The sequence below is a fragment of the Homalodisca vitripennis genome, chromosome 5, assembly GCF_021130785.1.
Source record: "Homalodisca vitripennis isolate AUS2020 chromosome 5, UT_GWSS_2.1, whole genome shotgun sequence".
NCBI lineage: Eukaryota > Metazoa > Arthropoda > Insecta > Hemiptera > Cicadellidae > Homalodisca > Homalodisca vitripennis.
Genome location: NC_060211.1, coordinates 12,443,100 through 12,456,978, shown reverse-complemented (window position 1 = coordinate 12,456,978; position 13,879 = coordinate 12,443,100). Strand labels below are relative to the sequence as shown.

General features: G+C 34.4%; 1 long non-coding RNA gene across 1 annotated transcript; it reads left to right on the top strand.

Annotated features, from left to right (window-relative positions):
• Positions 1-2,122: 2,122 nt before the first annotated feature.
• LOC124361808 lies at positions 2,123-4,374 on the top strand. Its single transcript, XR_006922395.1, has 2 exons — positions 2,123-2,442; positions 3,603-4,374. It is a non-coding gene; the product is annotated as an uncharacterized LOC124361808 (long non-coding RNA).
• The last annotated feature ends 9,505 nt before the right edge of the window (positions 4,375-13,879 follow it).

The following is a 13,879-nucleotide window of genomic DNA, read 5'->3' as shown; positions in this document are numbered from 1 at the left end:
ACCAGAATTGGTATTGAATGTCCACCCAACCTTATTATTGAAAATAATAAGGGGGATGCACTTATTATTGAAAATATTATTTATCTAGTTCACAAAGGAAGGTCCTCCTCAATTAGACCTTATTTCAAAAGCTTTGATGCAGTAATGCTGAAAGGAAACGAACGGTTTCCTTTAGTTCCTTTAAAGGTTGAGCTTTGAACAACAAAACAAAGAATACATATTGTTTTCTTAACTGTCAGTTGGGGAACATCCCAAATAAACCAACAATGACCTTCATAATAAATTGAATAAAAGCTGATAACACTATAAATTGACGAATAAGATTAGTATTGATGGACATGGCTGTAACTGAATTTTAGAAGCCTTTTCAAATTCTAATAACTATAATACATTGTTTCCAAGGAATGATTGCAATCTCGAAGAACTATTAAGTATTTGGGCAACAACAATGTGCACTCTTTTAGGCTGAGACTCCACCTTTAAAGTCGGACTTGACCAACAACAGTGTAATCTTTGGTGTGGCAGAAACAGAAGGATAAGTAAGTCCATTTGATAACAGCCCGCGAAAACCGTATAAATCATAGCGGCCCGCGATGGTCGTTAGATACTTTATGTCCACACACTTTTCACACGGAAAAAAGTTTTAATGGAATATCTGTTGATAAACACATTATTAAAAGTCATTTAATTTTGAGATACTTTATTTCGTTTCTATAGAAACTGTTCATTATAAAAATGTTTCAAACTATATTACGGAGCGTGAATTTGCTGAACCGTCATTTAAAGATTTAAAGTGGCCTGCATTGTGTCAAAATGGGTGAGACACGAAATTAAAATGATAATTTTATCTGATTTGAACCAGAGGAAACATTTAATTTGTTCAGATTTGACAACGATTAAATAACCAACTTTAGCTGTATTTATTTAATACAGCTAAAGTGTTTAAATAAATACAACCATAAAAACCATTATTGCTAAACAAAATATCTATTTAAAACTTACATCACAATATCAACATACAAAGTTTTATTGTATAATAATGAGCATGGGTTGTATAAATAAGTTTTCTGTAAGAGGTGATTTAGACAAATGTAAACTGTTGATTTTAATATACAAGCTAAGAATTTAGTTTTGCAACTGAATTCGTTTATTTTACACATCTCTAACGAAAAGTATTTTTTAAATCATACTGCACAGATAACAGCTGTTTTTTTATAGTTAAATTGGTTCATAAAATGATTACTTTTCTTACTCTTATAACGCTTGATCAGTGCACTAACTTCACAAATTTTATTGCTTCAATACATTAAGTAAATGAAAAACAGTAGTTTTTCATAAATAAGCTAGACATTATTAATATGTTGTATTATCTTATAAATAAAGATGAATCGTAAAATGTGTTAATAAGCACTGATCTCAAGAACTTCTTGATAAATTCGGCTCATTTTTTTTCTAAAATATTAAATCAAGGAACGGTTTATATGAAAAGAAATATCTCGTATTTTTGAGCAACAAGACAAACTATTGCGTCCGTAATACCGTATAATTAATTCCAACCAAATTTGCTCCTACGTGAGCAAAACGTGATATAAGAGTCAGGTTAAACTCAGATCTTATTAACCTTGAATACTGCAATAATATGCACCCGTCATATGCCTGCTTACGTTCGGAAAAAATTCATAGGTCTTCTTTATATTACATGATAAATGCTTCCATTAAGTGTTAGAAGGACTTAGATTTTGAAAAATTGCGTGTGAAACTAGTATGTAACAAAAATGTCATAAATGTGGAGTTTTAATTTTGTTTCCCGTATAATAAAAATCAAAATAATGTCTTTAGGAACTTAATCGTATTTAGACCTCGGATTTGCCTCGATCGTAAAGTTGCGCACCAAAAACCATTACTTTAGCTCCTAGTAATGAAAACGAGGAGCTTCATTATAAATGGAAACCTTTTACACACTGCAAAAAATATCCTTATTAAAGTGAAAAATATATTTTTATTAACATAATAAAATGCCATTAACTGTGGATATCGGCGTCAGCCATTGACGCAAGCTTCAGAGTCCACAAGCGTGTTGCGTCCCGCACAGGCCTCCATGGGCAAGGCTGTCTGTAGCGTCATGTCGTGTTGGTGACGTTTCCATAATTCATGTTTTAAAATTTTATACAATATTATTAGAGCATTGTACAGACGGACATTTTGGATGGCATATTTATTACTTGGGCTGGTCGCCCTAGTTATCTTATCTCCATTTGCAATACGTGCTCCAACCTTTATTATCAAGTCTGTCTCCCTATTGTCTGAAGTTTGTTCTGTCACTGCCTGTTTGATTTGGTGAAAGTTACTGCGGAAAATGATCATTGGGTTGCTCACCACCTACACAGCTGGATTATTTCTGGACTGACATACTCACTTATTTGTGCGGATTTTTGGAGAACGGTAAGCTGATTGCTATTTTGAACTATTATTTAATTTTATACGTTTCATAAAAACTTCTTAAAAAACTCTACAAAACTTGATCCTTTAATCCTTGTGGTAATGTTATATCATACTGCATTCTTATATGAAATCAGTATTAAAATCGTATATTTTAAAAATTGGATATTAAATCTGTAATAATGCATATGAGACAATTTTTTGGGTGGTATTTTATTAGGGATTCATTTTATTTACTAAAAGGAAATTCTGAATTTAAAAAGTTTATATGTCAATAGTGCATTCCTATATTTTCTTGTATTTCTTGTAGTACCATGTGCTCTTTTCTGTGTGACGCTCTATTTACAAGTGATTAGAAATATTTGAAGTTAAAAAATGTTAAATAATTTAAATTTTTTGTAATAAATTTGGTAAAAAATGTCATGTTTGAGTAAGTATAAAAATGTAATGCTTGTTCTTAGTGGACAGTTTTATTAATTATGTCAAAATTCTTGGTTGAACTTTAATTAATTACATTTGGCTGACGTTTTTATGATAAATCATCCCTTGCCTGACGGTAAGTATATGTTAAATAAAGATTTTCATAATTTATATACATGAAAAAACCAATTAATTAACATAAAAAAAATTGTTTCCATGATTTTGTTTCATTTTTTAAATTAAAAGTTTAAAAAATAATTATGAGAAACTGTTATTACCATGAATAACATGTATTTTAAAGTCTGCTCATTCTTTTATTTAAATTATAAAGTCAGTAAAAGAAAAATTGTATTATTATTTAAATTTGTCAGTGGAATTCAATTTATTTTAACTTTAGAAAAATAGAAAACCCTCTGACAGTAAATTTTGTTCAGTTATTGCATACTTGCCCTAACAGCTTATAATAAATTGATTTTATAACCTAAAGTAGCAAGCTATGTTTTATGTTTATAGTTTTGAATGTATAGTGTTGTAAGGCATAATAATGTTTATTTAGTTTACGATTAATGCTTTTTAATACTGACAGGTGAGCAGTATATAATGTTCTAAATGCCAAGCCATTATCCAAATCATATTTAAAATTCCCTATATATTTTCACTTATGTTAATTATATAAATATGTTTAAATAAATTTATTGTGTTATTTTTGGATCAAGAATACTATTTAAAAATTTAATATCCAGGCTTTTTGGGAGTCGAATGCTGCTTGCCTTCTTGCGTTGACTTGGTACAGAGTGAACATACAGCAACACACCACTGCACCTACCAAGGGTTCAAGAGGGCATGACACCTGGGACTATGTCTAGCTACTTTCCCACTGCTGACATACATTGCCGTTCCGATAAGTTATAAGTATAGATTTCCTATCGGAATATTGTTTACTGCTTGCAGTATAGAACATTTTCTTGTGAGAAAGATATTAAATAGAATTGACCTAAACCATTATCTTTGGGGGAGTGAATTTACCGTGATAGACAATTATCACGTCAATTATCACAGAATTAATTAATGAACTGAATTGTACTTGTGGAGTTTATTGGACTCATGGACTTTAAAAAGTTTCTTTTTTATATGCCTATATGTATTTACGTGGTATTATTTTAAATTGTCTTTTATAGTGCTAATTATCTATCTATCGCACTAGAACTGATATTTTAAGGTCAACCATAGTTAAAACTAAAGGTAATCTAAATATTCATTCATTGAACATTTAATTCACCATTGTAAAGGTGGTTAATAAATCCCCCTCTCTAATAAATATTAAAAATTAAAAAAAAACATAACACAATTTAATTAAATAAATGCACTCTACTCCTCCAATTTAACAAAGAACATTCCTGTAGTACATTGGTGCAGAAATACTGATAGCAAATTACTTTAAATATAACAAACTATAACTACTCATACATTTTGATAAGACTCGTTGTTCTTAGTAACTGTTTATCTAGTTATCATATCATGTATAATTCTGTGTTGTGGTGTATTATATTTTGTTTAATTGTAAATTTTTTATTGATTTGTTTTATTTTATTATTTTGTTTAAATATTATTCACAGCTTTTCTCTAATCCTATTATTAGTTTGAAGATATATTACCATAATTGCTGTGAGTTAAGGAAAGAATATAATTGGATATTATATTGTATTTCAGTTTAGATTGAAAGTTATACTATATTCTGTACATGTAATAACAACACAAAAAAGTCTCTCTTGAGCAACCGAATCGACTGCTTTCTTTTCAATTCGAGACATTACTGTGACAATAAGGTGACGGTCTTTTATTTAGTTAGATAATTTATATTGTTTTCGAGCAGAACCTATATGCATTATTCGTGTATTATTTGTTAACGAGTGAAATAAATTTAAACGGAAGTTTCATTTACTCAGACGGATTAAACTAGCTTTGCTGTTATGAATTAAAACTCGTCTACTTTTCATTTAATAATGAATGTTAATATCAATAAAAATGGCTTATATACCAAGGTGGTGCAATACTTTTTTGGTTAGGATATTTGTATTTATATTAAAGATACATCGTATTAAGATAACTTTAACATAATTAGTCACTCATGGTAACCCTTCAATACAAAGTTCAAAGGAAGACACAAATAGCAGAAAAAGATTTTTTGTCACTTCAAGATAAATTGCTGTTCAAACTTTTCAATTTATTTAATTCTGTAACTAGGTCAAATAAGAACAATTGTTGTAAAAATTGGATTTTTTCAGTTGGCAGTTTTCAGTTTAATAGCTTCAGCAACTAAAATGTCATAATGAATTATGACTTGGGCATGCTATATTTTTAACGAACCATAATAAAAAGAAATTAACTGTTCAAACATAAATATCTCATAACGAAATGTTTCTGTAAAAAAATATTTAATTCCCTCAAGTTAAAGTTATTTACATCGTTAAGATATTACGTTCTTATCTTAAATAAGTTTTATTTCGGCTTTATATTGATATTCCCGTATAATTATTTTAGATTTAAATTCATAAATCTCCTCCATAATAATAAACAAGTTGTTCCTATCTCCAAAAAAAAAAAAAAAAATACCCACCTACCTCAATAGCAGTAACACATTTTTTATTTGAAAATCGTAACTGAAATTTTATTGCATAACGTTAAGGTCTGTTGTGACCTTTTATATAAACAAAATCTACCATTTTATTCTTTAATTCAACAGATTTTCTTAAAAAGGTTACATTTTTAAGTCCATTTCTAGTATTAGGAAATAAGACTTATACTTAATTAATATGCATTTCTTAACCTATATACCAACATAACAAACATTGTGAGCTATTTAATGTCTCTTTAAAAACAAATTCAACAACCTTAGGAACAGATTCACGAACACAATGCCTGATTTTAACCGCCCGGGCTCGACCGCAAGAGGCCGAGGAGGGCGAGATAGCTACAACTCACTCCTGCTCAACCATTAGTCGATTGGTGCTTTGGGTGTAAAACCTGATTGATAATCCCTCTAACTCCACTGAACGCGTTGTTCAACACACTTGCGGTAAGCTGTGTGCAGTGGCCTACCTTATCACATCCAATCGTACGTTAGTGAACGTTTCTAAGATATTCGACTCCATTTATAAACAATGCTCGTAATTTGTATTTTTGTAAGATTTTTACAGCTTTCAATAACGATTAATTGCGAGAAAGTGGTACCCGTTTTGGTACCCACTGATTTGATTCAATTTCTCTCGTAATGTACAGGGTGTTTCAAAACTCTCACTACAAATTTTAGATTATTTTTCAATGGACCTCAAGCTCTGTGCAGTGGCCTACCTTATCACATCCAGTCGTACGTTAGTGAACGTTTCTAAATTATTCGACTCCATTTATAAACAATGCTCGTAATTTATATTTTTTGTAAGATTTTTACAGCTTTCAATAACGATTAATTGTGAGAAAGTAATACCCGTTTTTGTACCCACTGATTTGATTCAATTTCTCTCGTAATGTACAGGGTGTTTCAAAACTCTTACTACAAATTTTACGATTATTTTTCAATGGACCTCAAGCTCTGTGCAATGGCCTACCTTATCACATCCAATCGTACGTTAGTGAATATTTCCCAAGTTGTTTGACTCCATTTATAAACAATGCTCGTAATTTGTATTTTTGTAAGATTTTTACAGCTTTCAATAACGATTAATTGGCGAGAATGTGGTACCCGTTTTGGTACCCACTGATTTGATTACATTTCTCTCGTAATTTACAGGATGTTTCAAAAACTCTCACTAAAATTTTAGGGTATTTTTCAATTCAAGCTGTGTGCAGTGGCTTTCCTTATCACATCCAATCGTACGTTAGTGAACGTTTCTAAGTTATTTGACTCCATTTATAAACAATGCTCGTAATTTATATTTTTTGTAGATTTTTACAGCTTTCAATAACGATTAATTGTGAGAAAGTGGTACCCGTTTTGGTACCCACTGATTTGATTAAATTTCTCTCGTATTTTACAGGTGTTTCAAAACTCTCACTAAAATTTTAGATATTTTTCAATGGACCTCAAGCTCTGTGCAGTGGCCTACCTTATCACATCCAATCGTACGTTAGTGAACGTTTCTAAGTTATTTGACTCCATTTATAAACAATGCTCGTAATTTGTATTTTTTGTAAGATTTTTACAGCTTTCAATAACGATTAATTGTGAGAATGTGGTACCCGTTTTGGTACCCACTGATTTGATTAAATTTCTCTCGTAATGTACAGGGTGTTTCAAAACTCTTACTACAAATTTTACGATATTTTCAATGGACCTCAAGCTCTGTGCAGTGGCCTACCTTATCACATCCAATCGTACGTTAGTGAACGTTTCTAAGTTGTTTGACTCCATTTATAAACAATGCTCGTAATTTGTATTTTTTGTAAGATTTTTACAGCTTTCAATAACGATTAATTGCGAGAATGTGGTACCCGTTTTGGTACCCACTGATTTGATTCAATTTCTCTCGTAATGTACAGGGTGTTTCAAAACTCTTACTACAAATTTTACGATATTTTTCAATGGACCTCAAGCTTTGTGCAGTGGCCTACCTTATCACATCCAATCGTACGTTAGTGAACGTTTCTAAGTTGTTTGACTCCATTTATAAACAATGCTCGTAATTTTCATTTTTTGTAGGATTTTTACAGCTTTCAATAACGATTAATTGTTAGAAAGTAGTACCTTTTTTGGTACCCACTGATTTGATTCAATTTCTCTCGTAATGTACAGGGTGTTTCAAAACTCTCACTAGAATTTTAGATTATTTTTCAATGAATCTCAAGCTCTGTGCAGTGGCCTACCTTATAACATCCAGTCGTACGTTAGTGAACGTTTCTAAGTTGTTTGACTCCATTTATAAACAATGCCCGTAATTTGTATTTTTGTAGAATTTTTACAGCTTTCAACAACGATTAAATGTGACAAAAAGGAGTCACATTTAAAAATGTAGTACGTGTTTTTGGTACCCACTAATTTGATTAAATTTATAATTTGGAAACAACAGCATTCTCATTTTAAGGAAATAAAAATTCTAATGAGCGTAGCAACTACTCGTAATGTACAGGGTGTTTAAAAATTCACACTACAAATTTTAGGATATTTGACAATGGACTTAGAGCACGCAGCATCCAAATAAAAAATATAAAAGATTTTTGTTGAAAACCTATACAGAAATTGACACTTCATTGTTTAACTAAGATCAATCAACCGTCTTAAATCAAAATTTTACGAGAATATTCTAAACTAAATTCTACTAGAATTTACTAAAACGTTTGTCCAAACATTCAATTACAAAATTAAAATGCCAGCTTTATAAAAATATTTAAATGAAATACATAAGAAGTATTAATTCGCCAAAACAATATAAAAGATTTTGTTGAAAACCTATACAGAAATTGGCACTTCATTGTTTAACTAAGATAACGAAATACTGAGTTTTTTTTAGTTCGGTCCATCCACGTGTGATTTTGCATAAGAATGTAATTAAATTAACACGTTCAAAATAATATTTACAGGTATAGATAAATTAACACGTTATAAGATTTTGCTTAATGCATTGATGAACTGATACTTTAAAGTGATGGTTTATTTATATAATTTTTGATGAAGCCATTTTGTATATCGTTCCATATGACCTCATACCATCTGCTCGCCTTATCTTCGCTTTCTCCATAGATGCTCTCCTAGCTCTGCTCTATAAGCTGTATTACTACAGATATCCAGAGTAATTCATTCATCAGATTGGTTTCGCAATTACTTGCTGTTATCCTGCCAAGGTGCCGTATTTGCTGTACCTAGATCTGACTGAGTTACGGCACTGTCCAGTAGTTTACTAGTGTATCAACCCCTAAATATTACTGATATTTTGGGGCCTTATTTTTTGCCTTTATTTTTTAGTCGGAAAAATATTAGATGATTGACATGCAAGCAAAATTTAAACATTACAAAATATATTATAATAAATAAATTAACCTAATAGATATATAAAACTTAAGAATAAATAAATATGATACATACCAGTTAACAGATAAAATATTAAAACAGTTTAACATGCAATAAAAATACAACAAATACATTAATTTTATAAATATAAAAACAAATAGAAATTAAACAAATATATAATATATAAATAGTAACACTTGTCGAAATTGGGACGTTTGACGAGACGACTAGCCCGTATACTGCTTGACCGTTGTAGCCGTGGAGCAACGTAGATGACCCTGATCCACTCGATGGGCCATGGCGGAACCCCTGCGACGGTTTACTCCAAAGCGGCTGAGGATGGTCTAGTTGGCGTAGTCCCAGGCACCGAGGGACCCCACCACGAAGGCGTTCACAGATGTTCTATATCCCCCAGTCAAGAGTAGTCGCGCCACAGAAGCATATTTCTCCAGCTTCTTCTCCTTGGCCGTCTCATAGGGCACGTGACGTCGACTAGGCGCACGATCTTGTTGGTCCGGTCGATCATCACGAGGTCCGGCAGGCAGCACCTCCTCCGGGACTTGGAGGTGCTCGAGGAGCTCCTGAAACGGCAACCTCTTGTCCAAGACCTCCTGGAACGGCACGGTCTTGTCCAGACGTATATCTAGAAGGTGCTCACGGATCTCTGAAGTCATCTGAACTCCAGGATGGCATAGTGCCTCTTATCTGCCCCATCATTTGTAGCGGCGGTCTTCTACACAGGATCAACTATCTTTGGAACCTGTCCATGGTTCAGAACCAATATTAGCTCTAGACCATCTTCGTTTTAACACTTCCGATCACTTGTATTATATTAAAATGAATTGAAATGAAGTATATACATACTTTTAAGGCGGTGTTAAGGCTGTTTATCCATCCTTTCCACTCAATCTCAAATATTACTGGTCGCACTTGGGCGTCTTTACTCATAGCGAGGCTATTCAATAGCCTCCTTCGTGGCTTTACGTCAATCTAAATCCTGGCACCATTTGTGATCAATTGACATCTCCCTCTGTATCCATCATTAGCACATCAACCCTAATTCTCTAGGTCGCCTGTTTCCTGGTTGCTTTTGGTTCCTATACCTCACTGTTCCTTTGTGTGTAGTCTATAGCACACTCTGCGTCTATTTCGCTCTAAAGTCCACCTCTTTATTATCATTCTATCTAAGTGTATATACTTTCAACTCTTCATCTTCCTGAAATATCCTGTTGTAGAACTGGAATAGAACGGGTAGCTTACGTGAAATCTGGTATCTTCAGAGGTGGTCAACTCCGATTTTCCAGGTAGGCTGATCTTTTTCTGAGACATTTGTTATATAAATACCTCCTTATGCGATTCCAATGAAAGGGTACTCTCTCCGATTTGTACTCTCTCTATCACTCAACCTTATCTATTACTGGTCGGACTTAGGCGTCTTTAATAGTAGCGAGGCTCTTCAATAGGCTCCTTCGTCTCTTTATGGGAATCTAAATCCTGGCACCACTTGTCATCAGTTGACCTTTGTCTCTGTATCCATCCTAACCTCCTCAATCTTAACTGTCTAGGTCGGTTTCTGCTTGATGTTGGTTCCTATTCCTCACTGTCCCCTTTTTGTGCAGTAAATACTCTGCGTTTATTTCCCTATAAAGTCCACCTCTCCATTTTTTTCCATTCTTCACATTCAGAACATCTAATGTAGAACGGGTAGATTACGTTAAATCTAGCATCGTCAGAGTTGGTCAACACCGGTTTTATGGGTTGGCTGATCTTTTTCTGAGACATTTTCAATATAAATATCTCCACAGGCAATTCTAATAAAAGGGAGCAAGTTGCTCTACCGTGTTCTTGGCTCAAAAAGGTTTAAAATGATTTCACCAGAGAGCACTTACTACTTCGGTGGTCATCAAGTCTTCCCCATGTCTCTTCGCTCTCTGCTTGTCTGACCTGATTGTTGCAAAAGAGACTTTTTCTGACTACGCAAATCTTCTACATAATTATCGTTAGAGTTCTTATCGTTGAAAGAATCTGTTGGCACTTTCTACCATCTACATAACCTCTCTCCTGTAATGTCCCATCGTGTGACGGCCTGATGTAATTGGCCTGCGAAATGAACATACTCCTGGATTTCCTGGTTTAAGCGATTCCTCTACATCCATCTCTCTGTAATATGACTCTAGCTCCGTATCACTTCGTTATTATCTATCACGTCTTATCTCCCATCTTTCGAACTCATCTGGGAAGGGGTTTTTGGCAAACCTGACATCGTCAGACACGGTCGACTCAGATTTTCCAGGGTGGTTGACCTGCTTCTGAGACATGCGCCATACAATTTCCACTCGGTTCACTTTTAGAGGCATGGATATTGCGAATTGTTTTGCAAAATTACAACTAATCCTAAGTTGGTTCAATGTTCTCGACTCAAGAAAAATTGGATTTAAATACAAACACTCCTTCCCATTACTGTTTCTTCTCTGTTGATTGCGTAGGTTTGTGGTTCAACCTAATTGGTGGCAGCCGTTTTTTATGCAGATAGATACATAAAAGATTCTGTCTGTAATTTTATAAAAAAACCATTTTACCGAATTTTATAAAAAATTTAACTGTAATAATATAGGTACTCATTAAATAACATGTTAAAAAGAATTAAATTTTTAAAAAATAGACGAATAGATATATCTGATAATTTATAAAAAAACCAAATATACTTCTTGAAATAAGATAACACATAAGAGCCTACCATTTTATTTCAACCATGCGAGCCCATTCTCAAGTTTCACACAATGGTTAATGGTTATTCAGAGATATTCTTCCATGTTTTCTGACCTGCTTCGGAGAAATTATGTATATGAATTCTTAGGATATTCAAGACATTTTTTCCAAGGTCATTTTCTCTAGTATGTGTTCCTGTGTGGTACACTAAACGGTTAAAGTAGTATTTTTAAGTACTGCTGATATAGAGGGAGTTTATTGATATTTGGTGTTCCGGACTCACGAATTTGGATTGAAAAACACATAACACTCTCTGCTCTTCTGGATATCAAGTTTTTTAGGTTTTATAGTCTGACGTAGCATAAAGTGGTAGCATAAAGTAACTCCTATCACGTCTTCAACCTCTCTTCCGTGGTGTATCATCATCTGACTGACTGCTGTAGCTCACCTGTGACCTGACACTCCTCCTGTTTCATTATCTCCTCGACGTCTACCTATCTTGAATCGCCCTACTGCTCGATATTTACCATAATATTAAGCCTATCCTTTTCTCTGTTCCTTTTCCGCCCATCTGCTCCTCGATGTGGGCAATAAAAAGGAGATTTCTATAAAACCTGGCTTAGTCGGAGACGGTCGAATCGTATTTTTCTGAATGCAATTCCAATACTTTTATTACACCGCGCTTTTACTCTTCCACCATCGGCTCCTCCGCAGGTCACTACTATGGGAGTTTATCCTAATTCTCTCGGCTTTCCACGTCTCCTGCTTTCTGTTGACTCTAATTCCTTGATGTTCTCTTTCCCATCCATGTCTATTTCCTTCTCTGTGTCAACGTCTTTGGAATATTATTCCTTCCCGTGATATCCAATCATATACTCTCCTTCTCTTTCGGGTATATTAGTATCGTTAGTAAGTGAAACGGGAAGATTATTAAAACAGGTAACAGAGACGGCCAACTCTGATTTCTCAGTTTGGCTGACCTGTTTCTGAGAAATGTTCAGTATTATTCCCTCCATAGTTAGGTCTGAAATATTCCTTCTCCCCGTTGTCATCCCAAATGTTATACATCCAATCCTTCCCTTCTCTTCCAGGCAGTTCATCATCGTTATAGTAAATGGAAAGAGAAGTTTCCATTAAACTTAATACAAACAGAGACGGGCAACTCTGATTTATCAATTTGACTGAAATGTTTCTGAGAAACGTTCAGTATGGTTCTCTCCAGAGGTAGGTTTGAAATATTTCTCCTTCCCGCTATCATTCCACATGATATCCACCCTATCCTCTACTTCTCTTCCAGGCATCCTGTCATCGTTATAGTAAGTGGAAAGGGAAGTTTCCATTAAAATAGGTAACAACAGAGACGGGCCACTCAGATTTCTCAGTTTAGCAGACCTGTTTCTGAGAAATGTTTATCATGCTTTTTATCATAGGTAATTCCAATACTGCTATATCAATTTTCAAACTCACTTCTTTCCAATAGGAGCCCATTCTGGGGCTGGGGACAGTGAGAGTGTCGCCGGTAGCCGGCAATGCCCCGTACCGGGTGGAGGTTTATCCAATGATTCTCCAGAAAACTGGGTAGGAAAGGAGTTGCTCCGTATAAAAACAAAAAACCTAATAAACTAAAAATTTACTCTACCTAAAAAAAGGTTGAAGAAAGTGCAAAACAAAGAGCCACTGGCTAATAAACAAAGAAAAGAAACTTCAGTGCGCCCATATATACAAAAACATACAGAAACCCCAAACTATCAGCGCCCAAATGTACAACCACTACCCCTGCGAGTCCGACCTCTTGTGTCAGGGCCCGCTGGCTGGGGTAAGCCAGCAGGGGGCACCCCAGACCCCTCGGTACCAGTATCTCTCACGGCACTGGTCGGCCGGGTTCCACCCCATCGTCGCAAAAGGGCAAGACCAGACTGGCCCAGAAGCAGGCAGGGAGGGACGCCAGCCCCCACTCCTCCAGCAGCATGGGGAGGAAGACCCTCTAGATCGTTTCCTACATGCTGTTGGTTCCTATTCCTCACTGTCCCCTTAGTGTGTAGTAAATACGGCTCACTCTGCGTTATTTTCCCTCTAAAGTCCACCTCTCCATTTGTTCCATTCTTCACCATCAGGACATCTATTGTAGAACGGGTAGCTTACGTTAAATCTGGCATCGTCAAAGTTGGTCAACACCGATGTTATGGGTTGGCTGATATTTTTCTGAGACATTTTCAATATAAATATCTCCACAGGCAATTCTAATAAAAGGGAGCTTGTTGCTCTTCAGTGTTCTTGTCTCAAAAGGTTTACAACGATTTAACCAGAGAT